Genomic DNA, 23,177 nt, shown 5'->3' with positions numbered 1-23,177 from the left:
AGATGCATTAAATGCACACTATGTAGTGACACCGAATGCTACATTTCAACGCCATTTGTTTCAGAGAACGAGACAAGAAGATGGCCAGACAATTGCTCAGTACGTGACGAGACTATGCCAGCTAGCTGTTGGATGCAATTACATGCCAGCTGATTTGGATCAAGTCGTACAGCACTGCAGATCAGATAAACTCAGAAGACGTCTACTGGAAAGAGGGAGTGAGTTGGAACTCACCGATGCTTTAACCATTGTTGCTGCATTAGAGGCTGTTGAAGGGCAATTTCATACCATGACCCTGAAAGACAACCCAAGCCAGCAAATTAAGAGGCTCTCACATCGCCATAATCAGCCAAGATATACACCGACACAGGACGTGGAGTGTTATCGATGTGGAAACCGAGGTCACTTTGGAAAAGACCCATATTGCCCGGCCAAAGGCCAAGTTTGCAGAAAGTGTGGAGGTAAGGACCACTTTGCAAAGAAGTGCAAAAGCAAGTCCAATGCAAACCAGAAGAGGAAGAGTACAACTTCCAAAGGCAAAGCCTGGGGGAAAGGAAAGTATCCTGGAAAGAAAGATACCATTCGCCAGATAGACGGTGACGATGATGATACCCAGGAGGAACAGAGTTGTTACCAATTTACGTTGAATGAAGTACGTCATCAGAAGGTCCCAGTGATCATTGGTGGAGTGACAGTGCAGGTCATTGTAGACTCAGGCAGTGACAGTAATGTGATTGATCGACATTTATGGGAGAAGTTGAAAAGGAAAAAGATCATCTGTACCTCAAAGAAGTGTTCCAAGAAACTGTATCCATACACAGCAACCAAGCCATTGCAGACCATTGGATGTTTTACTGCAACTGTTGAAGCTGGAGATAAGTATACCGAAGCAGAGTTTATGGTCATAGAAGAGAGGGGAGAACCATTGCTGAGTAGAAACACAGCGCAAGACCTGGCAATACTTCATATTGGAGCTTGTGTCAATTCAATTCAGTCATACGAGGATATGAAGCAAGAATTCCCCGCAATATTCCAAGGAGTAGGAAAGCTGAAAGGTCGACAATTGAAGCTAGCGGTAGATGAAACGATCAAATCCAAGGCACAACCAATGCGCCGAACTCCGTTTGGACTTCGTGGGAAAGTCGAAGCCAAAATTAAAGAATTGATCGAGCAAGACATTATTGAACCGGTGGAACATTCAACACAATGGGTCAGCCCATTAGTGATTGTGCCCAAACCAAAGGGTGACATAAGACTATGTGTTGACATGAGAATGGCCAATGAAGCTATAATTAGAGAATGACACCCTATACCAACGGTGGAGGAAATACTTCAAGAACAAACTACCAGCAAGATATTCTCAAAAATTGATCTGAAATGGGGCTATCATCAATTAGAGCTGGATCCAAGTTCCCGAGATGTAACTACATTTGTGACTCACTGTGGATTGTATCGTTACAAGAGACTATCATTTGGAATTAATGCAGCTTCGGAGATCTACCAGTATGAAATCCATCGAGTGATTCAAGGCATTCCTGGATTTGCCAACATTTCTGACGACATCATAGTCCATGCACCAACGAAGGAAGAGCATGACAAACGGTTGAGGCGTGTACTATCTAGACTACAGGAGGCAGGCCTTACCGTGAATGGAAACAATTGCCAGTTCGGTGTGTCAGAAATGGACTTCATGGGACACAGACTTACACGGAAAGGACTAAACCCTGCAGAGGCCAAGGTGAAAGCTATTGCAGAGGCACGTGCACCTCAGAACGCAACAGAGGTGAGGAGTTTCCTGGGATTGGTCAATTTTTGTGCAAAGTTCATTCCTAATTTCGCTACAGTGGCAGAACCACTAAGGAAACTAACCAGGAAAGGTGTACCATTTCATTTTGGATCTGAGCAGAAGAAAGCGTTCACAGCGCTGAAGCAAAGCCTGACAGATGCAAAAACTCTTGGATATTACGATCCGGCGGCATCAACCAAAGTCATAGCGGATGCCAGCCCAGTTGGTTTAGGAGCCGTGTTGGTCCAGATGCATGATGGAAGACCAAGAATCATTGCCTATGCCAGCAGATCGTTATCAGATGTGGAAAGAAGATACTCTCAGACAGAGAAAGAAGCACTCGGACTTGTATGGGCCTGTGAGAGGTTCCATGCATATTTATACGGCATTGAATTTGAACTCATCACAGATCATAAGCCATTAGAGGTGATCTATGCACCTAGATCCAAACCATGTGCCAGAATAGAGAGATGGGTACTCAGACTACAACCCTACAAATATAAAGTAATCCACATTGCAGGGAAAGCAAACATTGCTGATCCGCTGTCCAGATTGGTGAAGGATGGTGGTCCACAATCCAAGTCAGAATTGGGAACAGAAACAGAGAGCTTTGTACGCTTCGTAGCTATTCAGGCAACACCGAAACCTGTGACTACGAAGGAAGTCGAGAGAGAATCCGAACGTGATCCAGAACTTATGGAAGTAAGAGAATACATACAGAGTGGACAATGGGACAAGTGTACTCACAAGGCTTACATTCCCATTAGAGACGAACTTTGTTGCATCGGACAGTGTGTATTGAGAGGTTGCAGATTGGTGATTCCGCAAAGATTGAGACCGAAGATCGTATCCTTAGCGCATGAAGGACACCTAGGTATTGTTGGTACCAAGAAAAACCTCAGGACCAAGGTATGGTGGCCAAGTTGTGATAACGACGCAGAGAAATTTGTTAAAACTTGTCACCGATGTCAAATCACAAGTAGGAGTAATCCTCCAGAACCGATCCGGAGTACGCAACTCCCGACAGGACCATGGATCGACGTAGCTGTTGATTTTCTTGGACCTTTACCGACGGGTGAATCAATTATGGTAGTGATAGATTACTACAGCAGATACTATGAGTACGTGGTGTTGAAGTCCACAACCACTGAAAAAACAATACAAGCGTTAGCAGAGATATTCGCAAGATATGGATTACCTGTTACATTATACTCTGACAATGGTCCACAATTCATTTCAGAGACATTTACGGAATACATGAGGACCACAGGTATCCACCATCATAAAATAACTCCGAAATGGCCGCAAGCCAACGGAGAAGTAGAAAGACAAAATCAGTCCATTGAAAAACGATTGAGGATTGCACACGCAGAAGGACAAAATTGGCGAGAAGCATTGCTATCTTATGTGGCTATCTATCGAGCAACGCCTCATGCAACCACTGGAAAAAGTCCTGCAGAAGCATTTTTTGGGAGAAAAATCCGCACAAAAATGCCAGAAATAAAGGAAATCCGAGATGACCAGGAGATGAGGGACCACGATGCTGAAAAGAAAGGTGCAGCAAAGCTGTACACAGATTCGAAACGTGGAGCCAAGTACTCAGACATCATGCCAGGAGATAATGTTCTAGTGAGGCATGAAACTGGTGGTAAGCTAGACACACCTTATTACCATCAACCCTATACTGTCGTATCCAGAAGTGGCAGTATGGTGACAGTCAAGTCTCCGACTGGAGTCCTGTATAAGAGAAATGTCTCAGGTGTAAAAAGGTACCAGTCCAGAGATACATCGAGCGAAGAGGTTGAAAGGCCAAAACGAGATGCTGAAACTGAGAGATCTGATGATGTTCCAGAGGCAGTTACCAGCACTCCTGATGAAGTGACTAGAGCGCCAGAAACACCCGAAGCCGTGGTGAGCAGTATTTCCGACGCTGAGAGTGAACAACCGAGAAGCGACGACAATATCACAGGCAGGCCGAAACGAAACCGGAAAATGCCCAAACGATACGAAGACTTTGTGCCATAGTTTTAATAAGAACTTTGGGACAGTATTTTAATCTTATATCATAAAGTGCATGTATGAGTGCTGTAGGAAGTAAATTTTATGTAGTTGAGTTATAGTATTACCATTAGTTACGATGTTTGTAAGTTTCCGAGGGATATTGATAATTGAAGGTAAAGTTTATTTCTGATTAAAGGAGGGATGTCATGATAATGAATATGTATGAGATGTACCGGAAGTCACGTGGTAAGAGAGAGAGATAAGAACACAAGCAGGAGAACAAAGGAAACGGGAGAATAAAGACCCAGAGAAGTTTACCTGATAAAACTTGTGTTTAATGTTTTATTAACTTCACATTTCGGGCCACAAATGTGACAACCGGCAGCAACAAAAACACCAGTGTGTGCTTGTAGCATGTGCAGATGAAACCCCGTGATTTGAAACATCGTTGTCATTGGGTAATAACGACAGCTCTGACCAGAGTGCATGAGAAGATTCAAAATGGAAATTAGCCATTGAGTTTTAGCCTTGTAGATGTATTGATACGTGTAAGCTGGGCTTACAAAAAAATGTTTCTGTTGTTATAACTAACTACAGGGATATTTTTAATAAAAATAATATATTTCTGCTGAAATACTGCACAAACATTTAATAAGCAGCCATTTTGGTGTCACCCCCTCTGATGGTGTCACCTGGTACCACATCCCCTCCCCCCCAGTGATGCCAGTGAATGTGCGTGAGAGCTCCATTGACCATGGAAAAGGGGATGCTAAATTTCCTAAAGCAGGAGAACTTTTCAGATGTCCTGCAACAGAAACCCTCACCTTGAGAACAGCTGGTATAGAAATGGAGTGACTGAGAGTAAAGGATGGCATTGTTATAAGAGGCAGGTTTGAAGGAGATGCACCCTTGGTAGCTGTGGGAGTCAGTAGGTTCATAGTAAACATCAATGAATACTTTGTGCCCTTGCTGAAGACAGATAAATCCTGCAAAGGGAGAAAGGTGTGATAAATGATCTCAGTGAAGTTGAGGGCTGGAATGCAGTTTGTAGCGAAGGTCATAAAATCGATCTTTTCCACCCTAGTACAAGAGGAATCAATGATGTAGCAGAGAAAGAGTTGAGGACTGGCACCAGAGTAGATCTGGAACAAGGACTGTTCCACATGGCCAGTGAAAAGACATGCACAGCAGAGGATTATTTGAGTGACTATTGCCTCACCTTTGATTTGTAGAATGTAAGAAGAATCAAAAGAAAAGTTGCTCAGGTGTGAACAAGCTTTGCTGGGTGGAGAAATGTGATGGTGGACGGAGACTTGTTGGATCCTTGTTCCAGAAAGAAGTGGGAGGCACTAAGACATATCTGAGAGGGGTTGGGAGAGGGGGAGGGAATAGAAGTGAAACAAAGAAAATCTTAGAAAGGCAAAAGAAGCAAAGCCAAGAGTTGGTACCCACCTAAGCCAATCTGGCTCCCAGTATTTTTAAAACCCTTGATAAGTTGTCACTTTCTGGAATCTTAATCAGTAATCTCTGTTGTGAGAATGAATCACTTGGTGGCTGCTTTCCAAGGTTTACTCAACTTAATTGTACAGTTACATCTCAAATTCAAAAAACAGGCGCCAGACACCTGCTAGCAGCTGATTGGAGGAAGAGAGGTCAGGTGACCTGAGGCCCGGCGGCAGCCAGGGTTATCTAAATATGAAATACAAGCTCATTAACAATTAAAGAATAACTTTTTCACATTACATCCTTTCCTCCTAAAAAAATAAAGCACGAGCAGTATCAAGCAATACTTTACTTTCATCCATATCGATCGGGAGGTTTTGGGGCACGATCGGATCTCCTTATTCTTATGGAGCTACTGTTTCATCATCCTCCGCACTATGGCAGGTCATATCTTCCTCCTCCTCCAGTATTGGTACCACCAGATTTCTTGTATCTTGTTCCACAATGGGAGATGTGGGGATTGCCTGGGCTTCTGGACAAGGTGCCAAGTCACAACTAGACACAATAGACTCCCATCCATCTGGGGACCTGATGTTTGCATATGTTGCATTACTGTCAAGAGTTCAACTTGATCCACAAGTGGATCATTCTTGTTACTCCTCACAAACCTTCTTAGCCGCATGGGGCCAGGGGTCATTAGCCGGGAGGGCAGTGAATTTCCATGGGATGAGCGGCATTAGATCCAGGCATCTGATCACTGTTGGAGAATGCCTATTGGGACATGGAAAGTATTTATCATGGGTTGAATCGTGTTAGAAGATCCATGAATCCACGTGGCGTAATAAGCAAACATCCTTTCTAAGGATCTCAAGTTTTCTGATGGAGGCAGCTCTTATAGTGGCCGAAGTCTCTCAGGATCTGGTTGAATGAGACCCTTCCCCGGCCATTAATGGAATTCACAGATTCCACACTCTTTGAATCATTAAGTGTTAGGTGCCTCTGACTGATGATCTTCAGGAATTTCTTTACATTTTGATCATGTCCCTCTTGTGTACGTCCAGCAATAGTGATTATTGTCAAGGTAAGGGAAGGCATCTTGCCATTTTTCTTCTCTAACTAACTTGTCCATCGCTCACTGGAAGGCAGCTACTTCATTTATGACTCCAAATGCAATCCTACAAAACTTTGGTATAAACGTCCATTGGCTTCAAAATCCATCTACCTCTTACCCGACTCCTTCAGTGATACTGAGTGATAGGCACTTTTCAGGTCAAAGGTAGAGAACACACAATATTTTGCAAGTTTGTTCACCATTTCATCAATCCTTGGCAAGGGGTAACTATCCAATTCCGTGTACTGACTGATTGTGAATAATCCACACATATTTGCTTCTTGTGTCAGTGGGTAGGATCCTTCGCCACTCCCACTTGGGCTTACAATGCACGTCTCAATTATGCCTTCTGAATTAGTAATTAACGAATTTCCTCTACAAGTTCTGATCATCTTTGCTAAAGTGTCTTGATTTGGTTTACTTGCTTGGTGATAAATTTGGAAAAAGGGATGGCTCTTCTATTTTTGCAGCTGTAATCATCACCACCATTCACAATTAGTTCGGACAAGGGTCCTCCATATTCAAATTTCATACTCAGATGCTGTCCAAGTATTAAGTCAGAACATAGGTCCTTCGATACACCATGTGGCAGAGTATGACTGGCTATTAAGACTAAGGGCTAGGTCAACAACACCGTATCCTTGGGAACTAGTGCTTAGTTTTCTGAGCCGTAGTAACGTCTTTACTGGATGGTTTTAGTTCTCGCGTGATTTTTTTGCTAATGTAACTATCAGTGCTGCATGAATCCAACAGAGCACCTAACCTTTTTACCATTCACAGTCACAAAGGTTGCGGCTTGAGTGAATCCTTGTGGCACATTAGTAAGTGTCGCCAGAACCCGAGAATTGACCACTGCTGCCATTGAGCTTGGTGAGGCTTGGATTTTCACACACGCACATAATGTCCCTTCTTGGTACATTTATAACAAGTAACCTCGAGTGGTGGATGGTTATCCCGTGAATGGTAAGAGAAGCCACAAAAGAAACATTTCCATTTTGTATTATAAATGGCAGCCACAGCTTGTTTCTCAGGAACAGCTGGAAGAATCCTTCTCAAATACCTATGATGGTTCAGGGTTCACTACTACAGCTGTACAGGGTGCCAGCCTCAGAGCGTATGCGTCATTATTGCATTGAGAGGTGTCTAACGCAGTTACAAGCAGTCTGTAAGTTCAATGTTTTGTCGACGTTGGCATATTGCAGGTGAGGCAATGTTTAATAGATGCTGGCATATTGCAGGTGAGGCAATGCCAGCAATGAACGCGTCACTCATTGCCTCGTTTCCAAGCTGCTCCGCACTATGATCTCAAAAATTACAGTTTCTCTTTAACTTTTCGAACTCCCTGAAGAAATCATCTAGTGATTCTCCTGGCTTCTACTGCCTGGTATTCAGTGAATATCTGGCAAAAACCTCATTGGGAGTCTTCACATATAAACTGTCCAACTCGGAGATAGCGGAGTCAAAATTTTCACATCCTTCTATGTATTCAAAAGTGTTGCAATTCACCCATCCTAACAGTGTTCTGTACTTTGTCCCCATATTTGTCAACGTAGTTCATGAAAATCATACTCCAATGCCGCTACTCCTTGGCAGCTCTCGGTGATCTGGGGTCGGTGTCCAAGTACTTGGGCCTCCACGCTATCTCCATTCTTGTTAATTAAGTTGAGTAAATTGTCGTGAGAATGAAAAATCTGGTGGCTGATTTCCAAGCTTAACTCAACTTAATTGAACAGTTATAATTAGAATTTAAAAGAAAGGTGCGAGAAAGCAGCTGGAAGCTGATTGGAGCAAGAGAGGTCAGGCGACCTGAAGAGTGGTGGCAGCCGGGATCAACTAAATATGAAATTCAAGTTTATTAACAATTAAGAATAACTTTGTAATATTACAATCTCCAACGTGAAGCATCATTCAGAGTCAAAGTCTCTATCTGTTAATTCACAAAAGTCTCTATCTTAATGCATAGTGGTGTTTGGTTGGAAATGAGGCCTCCTGTTTGTTTCTTTCAGCCAATAAAATCTTTTGAATCCAAGTTATTTTTAATAGATTATGATTAGTGTTACTCTAGCTAACTAAAGATTCCAACATTGTCACATAATATTACATTTAGAATGTAACATAAATGAAATTCTTTTACTTTTGTCTACCGTGAGGCAGACAGAGAGTCGCCACTTTGTCCAGTGCCCCTCTCAGAAACCTACAGTACCTGGTGTTCCCAGTCGGTCTCCCCTCCAAGTACTGACTAGGCCTGAGCCTGCTTAGCTTCCTAGATCAGGCCATCTCAGGTGCATTCAGACTAGTTTGCATATATCTATAAGACAGTTTACATTTATTTACATATAGTCTACATATATCACATTTTGTCATAGTTAAGTTAAACATTGCTTAATTCCACCGTGACAATAATTAGCACCCTCCAACAATTAATGGTAAATACCATCTGTCAAAGAGATTAATTACACTTAATCTGAATTCAGCTTCAAAACCTTTTGTGTGTTAAATATAATAGATTAGCTGGATTGCAGTTTAGCACTATCTTTTCTGGTGGAATGTACTTAATAATTAGCTTAATTATTTAAAATAATAGAGATATTTTCAAATATAATGAATGTGTCATCTTATTGATTATTAACAAACAGTAAAACCTGGCTATAGGGAATGGCCCAAAGACTAATTAATCTACACAGAACATATGAAGAATCCATTTGACACATCATTATTCAAGTTCTAATAATTAGTATTATATTATATATATGTGTATGTAATATATACACTTTGAATTTCCATAATTTAAAAATTCACTCTGAGTTAAAAGTCATTTCACGAGAGACTGAGAATCAGTCAGTTATGATCAAAGAACCCTTTGAGAGAGTCGCATATGAGACACAAGTAAACAAATAATTTCTGGTAGCCATAGTTACGATTTACAATTCAGTAAATTGACAACTCATGCCTGGAAGTTGGATAACAATATATTTTACAAATATATCAGCTCATATTGGAGCCTCTTAATAGCTCCAGTGGGAGATATAAAGGGAATGCCTGGAAGTATATTTTCTAGGACAATGGGTTTCAACCTTTTCCTTTCCACTCACATACCACTTTAATATTCCCTCTGCCATCGGTGCTCTGTGATTAGTAAGGGATTGATTAAAGGTGGAATGTGGGTAGAAAGAAAAAGTTTGAAAACCAATGTTTAATCGCACCTCGTTGACTCATTATGTGCATGGTTTCATAACTCCAAAGGAAATGGGCCAATGACAATTTTTCTCAAGCAAAATATTTCAGGCACAATTGGGTCTAGAGCAGCAATTCTCAACCTTCCCTTCCCACTCACATCCCACCTAAAACAATCCCTTATTAATCATAGAGCACCGATGGCCACTGGTCTAGGACAAGGCAAAGAGAGAATGAGGATATCAGTAGGAATAGAAGAATCTGCATCAGTTGATGGATATCTGAGAAGAAATATTAATGGGTGGATTGGATTGGGCACATCAGAAGAAGGCCAACAACTGCCATGACATCTCCGAGAAAAACGTGATATCTAGCATTTTATTTCAAGTATTCAGGATAGCTGGCAATCTCATGCTTGGTTGCGGGTGTGCTGGAACTGAGGTTGGCGTCTTTGCATGGTTGGGGAATGGGATCACAGTGTGGAGAATTCGGGCATGGGACTCAGTGATTGCAGAATCAAAGTCACTTCCAGGATACTCTTGTCTAAGCTTGCACATGGAATAAGTTTATTTGTTAAGGATATCAATAAGTGGAGAGGATGCAAAGATAAGGTTCTGCATGTAAGGTTAGTAAGGAAGGTTCAGTCACTATGGATTAATAGAGATATAGTGAGATGTGTTCAATAGTTAGATAGTGAGATGGGTTCAGAGGTGGCTGGAAGATAGACAGCATAGAGTCATGGTAGACAACTGTCTGTCAGGATGGAAGCCTGTGATGAGCGGAGTGCCTCAGGGTCCTCTGTGGTTTTTCATTTGTATTAATCTTTTGGAGGAGGGGGTGGTTAACTGGATAAGCAAATAGGCAGACCATAGGAAAATAGGGGGAGTGGTGGATAGTGAGGAAGGTTTGCTTGGATTACAGAAGGATTTGGTTTGTTTGGAAAAGTGGGCTGAAAGATGGCAGATGGAATTTAATGTAGACAAGTGCAAGGTGCTGCATTTCAGAAAAAATAACCAGAATAGGACTTATGCAGTTAAGGGGAGGACATTGTGGTATGCAGAGGAACAGAAGGATCTCGGGGTTATGGTATAGAGTTCCTTCAAGGTAGATTCCCATGTAGACAGGGTGGTTAAGAAGGCATATGGTATGCTGGCCATAAATCATAGTGTATAGGAGCTGGGAAATTATGCTGCGACTGTTTAAAGCATTGGTGAAGCCAGGTTTGGAGTATTGTGTTCAGTTCTGGTCTCCAAATTATAGGAAGGATATAGATAAGGTGGAGAGGGTGTAGAGAAGATTTACAAGGATGTTGCCTGGCATACAACATCTAGAGTACAGAGAAAGATTAAGGAGACTGGGACTTTATTCATTGGAATGTAGACAGCTGAGAGGAGATTTGATAGAGGTATTTAAAATTATGAAGGGAATAAATAGATAGACGTGAATAGACTCTTTCCCCTGAGGGCAGGGGAGGTTGCAACAAGAGGGCATAAACTATGGGTAAGGGGGAAAAACTTTAGAAAAAAATGTTAGAGGATGCTTCTTCACTCAGAGAGTGGTGGCAGAATGGAATGATCTTCCAGAGGAGATAGTTGCGGCAGGGTCCTTTCTGTCATTTAAGAGAAGGTTGAATGTGTACATGGATATGAGGAGGTTGGAGGGTTATGGGTGGACAGCGGGAGAGGGTAGCTAGTGGAGTTGTTCAAGTGAACCAACGCAGACTCATAGGGCCGATATGGCCTGTTTCCGCGTTGTAAATTGTTATATGGTTATATGGTTATAAGATTTACTAAAATGTTGCCTGGATTGTGGTATCTAGAATACAAAGAAAGATTAAGTAGACTGGGTCTTTATTCATTGGAGTGTAGAAGGTTGATGGGGGATTTGATAGAGGTATTTTAAATTATGAGGGAGATAGATAGTGTAGATGTGAATAGGCTCTTCCACTTGAGGGTAGGTGAGATTGGAATGAGGGGTCATAAGTTAAGGGTTAGGGGGAAAAACTTTAGAGATAACATAAAAGGAAGCTTCTTCACTCAGAGAGTGATGACTGAATGGAATGACCTTCCGGAAGAGGTGGTTGCAGCAGGGTCAATTTTATTCATTTAAGAGAAGGTTGGATGAGTGCATGGATGTGAGGGGATTGGAAAGTTATGGGCAGGGAGGAGATAGGTGAAACTAGTAGAGTTCTCTTAAATTGGTGCGGACTAGAGGGGCCGAATTGGCCTGTTTTCAGAATCTAATTGTTATATGGTTATACGGTTATATATGGTCACAAAATACTTAGTACAGTGAAAGCGGGTTCTTCTGCCAACAGTCTAACAGGTTTTATCCAACTTTCATACAGCCATGAAAAGAGAACAGTTTACAGAGTACAGGAATGCAGTGAAAATGCAGTTCAATAGCATTGTTATGGAGTTCATTCATGTCGCTGATGCTGTAGGGAAGGAACTGTCTTATGCCTGTCTTATGCACGTTCACGGTCTTAAGGATAATAATGATCCCATATGAAATCATGTGACATTTGAGATTATGCCACAGAAATCACTTGCACAGCCAAAGGGTGACTCATTTTCAGGAATGATTAGTCAAATAACTATGGTGGTTTAAGTCAAGCATAGAAGTCAACCAGAGTCCGCAAGCATTGAATCCATGCTGCTGAAGACCCAACTGCGCTGGGTGGGTCACGTCTCCAGAATGGAGGACCATCGCCTTCCCAAGATCGTATTCTATGGCGAGCTCTCCACTGGCCACCGAGACAGAGGTGCACCAAAGAAGAGGTACAAGAACTGCCTAAAGAAATCTCTTGGTGCCTGCCACATTGACCACCACCAGTGGGCTGATATCGCCTCGAACCATGCATCTTGGCGCCTCACAGTTCGGCGGGCAGCAACCTCCTTTGAAGAAGACCGCAGAGCCCACCTCATTGACAAAAGACAAAGGAGGAAAAACCCAATACCCAACCCCAACCAACCAATTTTCCCTTACAACCGCTGCAACCGTGTCTGCCTGTCCCGCATCGGACTTGTCAGTCACCAATGAGCCTGCAGCAGACGTGAACATACCTCTCCATAAATCTTCGTCCGTGAAGCCAAGCCAAAGAAGAAGAAGAAGAAGTAAACAGTATCCAGTTGATTTTGTCAGGAATTGGGTTATGCGCAGAACTGAGAGCAGAAGAAGAATACAAACAATGGACAGGAAGGGAGCAGCAGTGCCCATGGAAGGAAGGGATCTACAACCTTGTGAGTGGTAAGCAAATTAAGGCTGTGTTCACATCTGAAAATGTTGAGGAACGGCAACACCTAGACACTACTAGCAGAACTGCTGCCTCACAGCAGTGACCGAGGTTCAATCCTAACCTCTGGAGCTGCCTACATCAAGTAAGCCCCTTCTCCTTCTGGTCGTTTAGGTTTCCTTTGGTTGCTCTCGCTTCCTCCTATGCAGATTCATTCGCTCACTGGCCAAAGTGAAATGACCCTAGTGGGTAGGTGAGCAGTAGAATCTGAGAGATAAAACACAGAATATTGTGGACACATGGTTAAAGTAAAAACACGCACAATATGGAAGAGATTCCGCAGTGTCCTTTATGTAGCAAAGGTAGAGATACAGAACTGATGTTCCAGGCTTGAGCCCTTCATCAAAGTATGAGAAAATGCCGGTGGGCGAGCATCAGAATAAAAGAGTAGGAGGGGGAAGGGGGGGTGGCAGGGCAGGAGGTGATAGGTGGAGAAGGGAGGGAGGGGACAGTAGCACTGAGGGAGGGGGGAAGGCAGCGCTGTGTGGGTGAAAGAGCTGGAAAGGCAGGAAATGGGGACGGGGAAGAAAAGGCGTGCAGGTTTAATGGAAATCAATGTTCATGCCATCTGGCTGGAGGGCACCCAGACAGAAAATAAGCTGTTGTTCCTCCAATCTGCGGGTGATCAAGGTGGGATAGTACATAAGGGTCATGGGAGTATGACCCAGAACTGAAATGGTTGGCTGCTGTGAGGTTGTTGTGGTTGTAGACGGAGAGGAGGTGCTGAGCGAAGCGATCTCCCAGTCTGTGAATCAGTAGAATCTGAGAACGTTTTGATGGGAAGATTAAAATAGATTGGTGTTAAATATGGATGGTTTATAATTGGTGTGGATTTGCTGGAGGGGCTTTATCTGTGGATCTTTGCATGACTCTTGACAGACTGTGCGATGAAACTGAGAAAGATGGTCTTCATTGGACATGAATGAGAGGAAGAGTTAGTGTTGAAAATGTTAATAATGTCTTTCTTTGGCTTGGCTTCGCAGACGAAGATTTTTGGAGGGGGTAAATGTCCACGTCAGCTGCAGGCTCGTTTGTGGCTGACAAGTCCGATGCGGGACAGGCAGACACGGTTGCAGCGGTTGCAGGGGAAAATTGGTTGGTTGGGGTTGGGTGTTGGGTTTTTCCTCCTTTGCCTTTTGTCAGTGAGGTGGGCTCTGCGGTCTTCTTCAAAGGAGGTTGCTGCCCGCCAAACTGTGAGGCGCAAGATGCAGGGTTTGAGGCGATATCAGCCCACTGGCGGTGGTCAATGTGGCAGGCACCAAGAGATTTCTTTAGGCAGTCCTTGTACCTTTTCTTTGGTGCACCTCTGTCACGGTGGCCAGTGGAGAGCTCGCCATATAACACGATCTTGGGAAGGCGATGGTCCTCCATTCTGGAGACGTGACCCACCCAGCGCAGCTGGATCTTCAGCAGCATGGACTCGATGCTGTCGACCTCTGTCATCTCGAGTACTTCGACGTTAGGGATGAAAGCGCTTCAATGAATGTTGAGGATGGAGCGGAGACAACGCTGGTGGAAGCGTTCTAGGAGACGTAGGTCACTACATATAAAAACAGCTGAATTCTTAAAACCAGCACTTCCACTGCTTGCCCACATGAATAAAAAACAATAAACATACAATGTAATAAGCTGTAGCTATTAAATATTGCTCTAGAAACTTAGACTGATTGTGCAACACTGTACTGTCGAATCAGAACAAATTTTAGACTTGGGCTCTTTCTGAAGTCTTGGATGTTAACATTCCTTAGAATCCTTTGAAGAAAAAGACATTCTCCAAGTTATTTGGCCAGTTTTCCTCGAGCATAACCAAAACATTATCTGGGCAGTAATTCAGTGCCATTTATAACAGGGTGGCACATTTGGCGTAGCAGTTAGCGCAACGCCTTTACAGCACCAGCGATCGGGACTGGGGTTCCAATCCCACGCTGTCTGTAAGGACTTTGTATGTTCTCCCCATGTTTCCATGGGTTCCCCCCCAGGGGCTCTGGTTTGCTCCCATCATTCGAAACATACTGTGGCGTGTCGGTCAATTGGGTGTAAGTCGGGCAACACGGACTTGTGGGTTGAAGTGGCCTGTTACCATGCTGTACGTCTAAATATTAAAAAAATGCTCTGCAGCATGTCAAATCACCTGTTTCTGAGCATGATCAGTAGAGTGGCAAGAATATAGACCATAAAAAGAGTACAGTACAGGAACAGACACTTTAGAACACAATGTCTGCACTCAACACAATGCCAAATTAAACCAATTTTCCCTCTGCCTCATGATACAAATCTCTCCATCCTTGAATATTCATGTGTCTATCTCGAAACCTCTTAAATGCAACTATTGTGTGCTACCTCTGGCAGTCGATGCTAAGCACCTAGCCCTCTCTATAATTTCCTGGCATTATGGAATGATTGATCACGAAAATTCCAACAAATTACACCTGCATATCTTTTATCCACAGGTTTATCTTTCTGTCGTTTTATTTCCAAAAAAAAAGTTTTTTTAAAATTCTCAAATGACACCTGGCAGCTTTCCTAGCCTTTGAAATCACTGAATATCACTATTATTTCACGACAGAAATATTTATCACAGCATGCAGAAAATGATTTCAGTACACGGATTTAACTCCAGGTGACCAGTAAAAACATTTCAGTGCCTTTGATCTTTTGGGAAGCTAATGTATCTGATATGTTTTTCCTTTGATATGTTTGTATCTGGCCTGATGATGGAAGCTGAAGTTCGATTCTTACCTTTCATCCTCCCACCGATGTCCAATTATACCCTTTTGCCTGTTGTCCTGTGCTCCTCCCCCTGCCCCCCCCCCCCCCGCCCCAGCGCTTTAACTCAGGAGCCTGCCTACATTTTGCTCAGACCTTGACGATGAGCTCAGGCCCAAAATGTTGGTCATATATCTTTACCTCCTACGGACACGACATAACTTGTGGAGTTCCTCCAGAATTATTGTGCATTAATTACAATCACAGCATCTGTCGACTTTTATGTTTCACCCTATCTGATATGACAGTTCCCTAGAGTAATGTTACAATAACAAATAACATAGTTGAGCATTTAAAATTGATAATAAGCACTTAGCTCAGCAAACAATAAATATGTAACAAATAATAATCAAAGCTTTCATCCATTAGAGATGATTTGAATGTTCAGAATAATAAATGAATTGGAACTTACTAATTGGATGAATAGTTACTAGTCAGATATAGAGGCTTCTTGTAGTCCAGAAAAATATTGATTCTAGTTCTTGTACATCGCCATAACTTCCTTGCTTTCTCCTGGTGAGAGAACTGATTTTATGGAAAAACAGCACAGCACTGGAACAGGAACTTAGGCCCACAATCTCTATGCTGACCATGGTTTTTTTTCCCCTGATGATCTCTAGAAACAGGAAAAGGCACTAACGTTGAGATTCTTCCATTGAAGGCTTGTTTGTTCCACTGACCAAATAACATAAGGAGGAGGGTCCACTTTAAAGCCAAATGCAAAGAAATTAGTGACTTACCCCAAATGATCGGAAAAGAACACACCTGAGAGCAAAGAAACTGTGAGCTGGGCCAGGTTTGGAGTACTGTGCGCAGTTCTGGTCTCCAAATTATAGAAAGGATATAGATAAGATGGAGAGGGTGCAGAGAAGATGTACGAGGTCGCCTGGCTTACAGCATCTGGATTATAGGGAGAGATTAAGGAGACTGGAACTTAATTCATTGGAACGTAGATGACTGAGAGGGGACTTGATAGAGGTATTTAAAATTATGAAAGGAATAAATAGACTAAACATAAACTGACTCTTTTCCTTGAGGGCAGGGGAGGTTGGAACAAGAGGGCATGAGTTAAGGGTAAGGGGGCAAAACTTTAGGAGAAATATTAGAGGTGGGTTTTTTACTCAGCGAGTGGTGGCAGAATGGAATGATCTTCCAAATGAGAGAGTTGCGGCAGGGTCCCTTCTGTTATTTAAGAGAGGTTGGATGTGTAAATGGAGGTGAGGGGGTTTGAGGGTTATGGGCGGAGAGCAGGAGGGTTGAGTTAGTGGAGTTGTTCTAGTGAACCGGTGTGGACGCGAAGGGCCAACATGGATATATGGTTATAAGAGACTGCAGATGCCAGAATCTGGAGCGGAAACAATCTGGTGGGCCAGGCAGCATATGTAGAAACAAAGCACAGCCGGCTTCATGTTGAGACCCTGCATCAGGTCAAAGTGTGAAGGGGAGGTAGCCGATTTAGAAACATGTGGGGGAGGTATGAGATAGCAAATGAGGTGGATCAAGGGGAGAAGCATTGATGGACAGATGGGACCAGGTGGAGGGAGGGAAGGGGTGGCGATTGCATCTGAGGTGGGGAGGAGATAAGCAAAGAATACGAAAGGCATTAAATGATGTCAAATGGAGTCAAAGAGGGTGATGAATGGATGAGAGGAAAAGGAGATAGTGAGCAAATAGGAACAAAGAGGGAAGGAGATAGGAGAACCAATTGGTTTGACTGCCTGAATGATAGGCAAATGGAACCAAATAAGAGAAGGGAAAGAAACTGGGGATAAGAGGGCTCCGGATTCATTTGTAAAGAAGTGGGTGTGAGAGGGAACCAGGTGGAACAGAACAAGAGAGAATAGAACGGGGGAGGGGGGGGTGGTTTATCTGAAGTGTGAGAATTCAATGTTCTTTAACAAAATGAGCTGGTGACCAACGGCGACTTTCTAAGGGCTGCAGAACCCCCGTTACATAAACCTTTAAAATACTTGCTACATTAATCTTTAAAGTAGTAATCTTCCCAGCTGCTTTCCCTAAGATCAGCTGCATGTGACCAAACAGCTGCTAAACACTGTTAATGATCTTCATGTCTCCCGCGCAACAGCTAAGTCAGGAACAGAATGGCTGCAAGGCAGAGGCCCTTAAAGGGACAGGTCACCACCATGGTCGAGGTCAGAAATGTGGAGTGAGGGCTGGAATTCAAAGAAGGCTGAAGCACAGGGGTCTGAGACCTCCCCTACCATCCCCTACTGGCAAATGTCCATTCACTGGAGAATAAAATCAACAACCTGAGGGCAAGGCTACAAGTAAGACAAATCTCAGTTGTTTGCTGCACCGAGACCTGGCTATCGGAGAAAACCCCTGACACAACTATCTGATCAGACGGCTTCACCATTGACTGGATTGGAACCCAGATTCTGGAAAAGGGAGAGGAGGGAGTGTGTGCTTTTTCATTAATACTGGGTGGTGCTTGAAATTCGGGGTTATGTCGATTTCCTACTCTACTGCCTTAAAGCAAATCTTGATTAAATGCAGACCCTTCTCTGTACCCTGAGAGATCTCATCAGTGACTCTCACTGGAGTTTACATCCCTCCCGCTCTCCATTACAAGCAAACACTTGCAGAGCTGCATGATGTGGTCAATAAATGAGAGAAGGCCCAGCCCGATGCACTACAAATCTTAGTCAGTGACTTTAATCAGGCCTGTGTCAAGAAAACCATGCCTAACTACCACCAGTATGTATCCTGCTGTACCAGAGGTCCCAACACACTTGAACACTATTGGATCAAGATAAGGATTCTTTCCTGAGACCACACTTTGGCAAGTCTGATCACTTGGTTGTGCTCCTTCTGCCTTTATAAAAATTGGAGCCTAAAAAGAGAGGTCAGGCCAGCTAGAAGGTGGTAACAGGAGGCTGAACAGCGGTACAGGATTTCCTCGAGTCAGCAGATGGGGCAGTGTTCAAGGACTCTGCTGAGAACCTGAAGGAATACATCGAGGCTGTCACATACTTAAGCAAAACAGCTGTGGTTGAGTGTGTCCCCACCAAATCGTTCAGGGTTTTCCCCAACCAGAAGCCCTGGATAAACAATGATGTCCGGAACCTGCTGAAAGACTTTCTGTGCAGAGATCCAGATCAGTACAGCAGGAGCAGGTATGACCAGTAGAAAGATATTTCCCAGTGAAGTGGAGACTCCAGATGAAAATAAAAACAACAATGGGCACCTGACAGCTCCGGCAGGACCTAAATGCCACAATCTGTTTCAAAACCAAATCTGGTAAAATATCTAAAGACAAAGTCTCTTTCCTAGCGGAACTTGATGCATTCTATGCCTGATTTTATGGCAGTAACAGCGAAGAACCAGCCTTCCACACCCCCATGTCCCCTAATGATCCCATCCTGTCCGTATCTGAGGATGACGTGCATGCTGCCTTCAGGAGAGTGAGTCGAGGAAAGCATCCAGCCCAGAGTACCTGGCCAAGTATTAAAGATCTGTGCTGAGGTATTCATGGATATCTTCAATATCTCACTCCAGCATGCCATGATACCCACCTGTTTCAAACAGGCGTCAATCATACCAGTTCCCAAAAAGAGTGCAATAACCTGTCTTAATGACTATCGACCTGTAGCACTTATATCAACAGTGATGATGTATTTTGAAAGGCTGGTGATGAAGCCTATCAGCTTCTGTCTGAGCGGTGACATGGATTCATTCCAGTTCACCTGTCGTAGAAATAGTTCTATAGCAGATGCCATCTGACTAGCTCTACACAAAGCCCTGGAACACTGGGACAGTAAACATACATTCATCAGGATGCGCTTCATCGACTACAGTTCGGCATTTCACACCATCATCCTCTTAAAACTGGTTAGCAAACTCCACTGTGTAAGTGAATCATGAATTTCCTCACTTCCAGACCACAACCAGTGAAGATTGGTAAGAACTTCTCCACAATCTGCATCAGTACTGGAGCACCATAGGGCTGTGTTCTGCTCCAATCACTTTACACCTACGACTGTGGGGCTCGGTACAACAATAACACCCATCTACAAATTTTCCGACGATACCATGGTAGTGGTTGTATATAGGGAGGTGATGAGTCAGCATACGGGATGGAGATTGAAAACTTGCCTGAATGGTGCACCAACAACAACCTTGCTCTCATTGTCACCAAAATTAAGGAGCTGATTGTTGACTTCAGGAAGGGAAAGACAGAGGTGTACAATCCAATGATCATTGGGGAATCAGAGCTAGAGAGGATGAGCACATTTAAGTTCTAAGGAGTCAGTATCTCAGAGGATCTTCCCTAGACTCAACACACTAATGAAGAAAGCATGTCAATGCCTCAACTTCCTCAGGAGTTGGCGGAGGTTTGGTATGACATCGGAAACCCTGGCACATTTCTACAGAGATGTGGTGGCAAGTAAATCCTTCCAAGTAGCAGTGGACACAGCCCAGGACATTACAGGCAAAACCCTCAACACCATCAAGCACATCAACAGGGAACATTACTATCAGAGGGCAGAAGCAATCATCAAAGTCCTTCACCACCCAGCACATGTTCTGTTCTCGCTGCTATCATCAGGAAAGAGGTCTAGATGCCACAAGACTCGCAGCCCCCAGGTTCAGGAACAGCTGCTCCCCCTCCACCATCAGATTCCTCAACGACAAACTCAATCAGGGACTTGTTTACAAACTCGTACTTATGCACTTTATGATTTTCTTTTTTCCCCTCCGTATTGCACAGTTTGTTTACATTCATTATCTGTTTACATGTTTACGATGTGTACAGTTTATTTTTTGCACTACCAATTAGTGGTCATTCTGCCATACCTGCAGGAAAAAGAATCTCAGGATTCTGTGAATCTGTGATGTTGTGTATGTACACTGACAGTAAATCTGATATCTGAAAAAATTATGTTGCAGACTATCCAGGCAGAATATGAGGTACTGTTCTTCTAGTTGGTGATTGGTTTTACCATGGCAGTGGAGGAGGTTGAGAGCAGAGAATCAGTATCAGAATGAGAAGGGGATTTAAAATGGCTTGAAACTGTCCAAATGTTGTTACCCCCTAAACCAGCAACAACAGGGGACACAATACAAATTTTAATTATTAACAATTTGATAACTTACCCAAATTAACCCCACTACCTGCCTCTAATAGTAAATACACAGAAATTATTTATAAAAAGTGAGAGAAATCCCAGATCATTACAGTCTGTTCCCATTAGTCAAAAAAAAGGCAAAATCCCCCAAACCCCAGGTCAGTCCGGTCAAGTAAGTCGGTCCCAAAACACAGTCCACAGAATTCACTCTCAAAGTTCAATGTCCAGATTCACTTCTTCATCTGATAGCTAAAGGGCTCCGAATGAATGTTAGAGAGAGAGATGACAGATGTTGTTTGGCAGGAAACATACAAATTCTTTGCAGGTTTCTTCACCGTGAACTTTCCTTTGTTCTTCAATGTTGCTTTTTTTTAACCACTTCACTTATTAAATCTGTGCCTTTAATGGAGCTTCTTCTCAATTTCCTTCCTTAACGGCAGACTCTTGAATTCAGTCAGCCTGAACCCATTTCTCAACCCAGAGCAAGTGATGTCTCTGTGTATCCTTCTGGCTTCTCCACCAAACTCTCTACCTCTTCCTCAGCCAACCCGATTCTCTTTTTTATCTTATTCTTATCTGTGGAGCTTGACCTTGAATTACACAGTTCTCAATGGAAATCCATCCATTAGAGTGACAGCCCATAGTCCAAATGGTCAGTCCATCGTCCATAACATTATGAACTGTAGTCACAATGTAAATACTTGGCCAAATGGTTTCCCAGCCTCTGCTTTGGCCTCACTGATGTGGAGGAAGCCACATCAAGAGTGCTGAGTGCAGCAGACAAGATTCGATGAGTTAGAGGTGAATCTTTTCCTCACCTGGGAAGTCTGATTAGATCCCTGGGTGTTGGTGAGAAAAGAGGTGTAGCAATAGATGCTGTACTTCACATAGTTGAAGGGGAAAATGCCTGGAGATGGGAAAAGAGGACTTTGATGGGGAGGGATGTGCAAACCAAAGAGTTACAGAGAGAGTGATCCTCCATTGAAAAGGAGTAGCCTGGGAGATGACCCTTACTGGGAAGGTGATTATAGCAGCAAGCCAGCGAAGGGCTGAAGGATCCACGCAGGCTGCGAACAACTCGCACCCGGCTGTTAGAGACTGGCTCAGGGGAATCAACTCTTGGAAATGGGGGTTTGTGAAGGTGCTGATGGCACAAAAGTCTCCCGAAGGGCCTTGGGCACTGAAGGCCTCCTGATCGTATCGGAGATTTGAATGTGGACCTCGAATTGCTGATGGTCTTTACTGGAGTCTGTGAGGCAAATCCAAGGACTCTCAGTGTCTCTGAAGAAACTCACTTTTGCTTCTATTGCTCCTATTTTCAGGTAATGCTAATGGTGACTCTTTGTTTGCTTTATGACAGACAAAGATTGAGGTATATCATGTGTGTTATGTTTTTAGCGTATCATTACATGAACCTTTGTACCAGCACATCAGCGAGGCTCTTCCAAGCTGTCGAGATGGGAGCAGCATTGCCAGTAGTAATGACCAGGCACTTGGTATGCTACCAGTCAACCCATTCAATTCAATTGAATTCTTCCGTGTTTGTATACCTTCGGCATGCAGAAGTGTTGAAAATCAGACAGGGCCTGTCAACATTTTAAAATAATCTCACAGTTTTCTCATCACCCCCCCCCACCCCCCCGACCTTTCCCCTCCATCACCAAGTGTTGACAGTCACAAAATTGTCAATCAGGGCTTTGAAATCTAATCCTGGTACAGGCAGGTGCCATGTTCAAATGTACACCTGTGACTGGTAGGCCAGCCGCAAGCATGCATGACTCATCACTGTCAGAACATCCTACACTAGAGTCTCTAAAGGTTTTCTCTGCTCCAGTCTGACGGTGATTGATCAGCAGTTGTCACTTGTATCCCTTTTCTTGTTTTTGAAGAGGAATACGATGCTTGCAATCCTCCAGTCATCTGGTATTCCCTCTATATCCTGGGAGGATTGGAAGATTGTGCTCATTATCTTTGCTTCCTTTGGTAACCTTGAAGCAATCCTTTACTTTCTATATTCAGCTAGTCTCCCTGCTGCATTATTAACCAGACAATTGTCATATCATGAACATAGAGAGAAAAGAAAAAAACTGCAGTTGCTATAAATGGGTATTAAAAATTGAAAATGTAGGCTTGGTGATGTGTCTTGATTCCTCAAGATGAACATTTCTGAATCATTTTATTCCAATGCGGACCAAGAATGGGTGACCATGAGTGACAGCCCTTGATACTGCGGCAGTGACTGCGGATTTCAACTGGCCCCTTCCCCAATCCCTACCTGCTGCATGAAATTCTCCAGTCCATTGGCCGCCTGACCATATCACTCAGCTTTCACTTGCCTTCCTCTATCCCTCTCTGCCTGGTTGTGCTCTTCCACACCTACTGAGTTACCCAGCAGGAAAATGGTCCCTTCAGCCTGTCTTGTCCATGCTGACCAAGTTGTCAACCTAGGCTTGTCCTATTTGCCGGTGCTAGGATCTAAATGTTTCCGATTTATGTAACTTTTGAGATATG

Source organism: Narcine bancroftii, chromosome 8 (genome assembly GCF_036971445.1).
Source record: "Narcine bancroftii isolate sNarBan1 chromosome 8, sNarBan1.hap1, whole genome shotgun sequence".
Lineage (NCBI taxonomy): Eukaryota > Metazoa > Chordata > Chondrichthyes > Torpediniformes > Narcinidae > Narcine > Narcine bancroftii.
Note: the sequence above shows the minus strand (reverse complement) of the source record.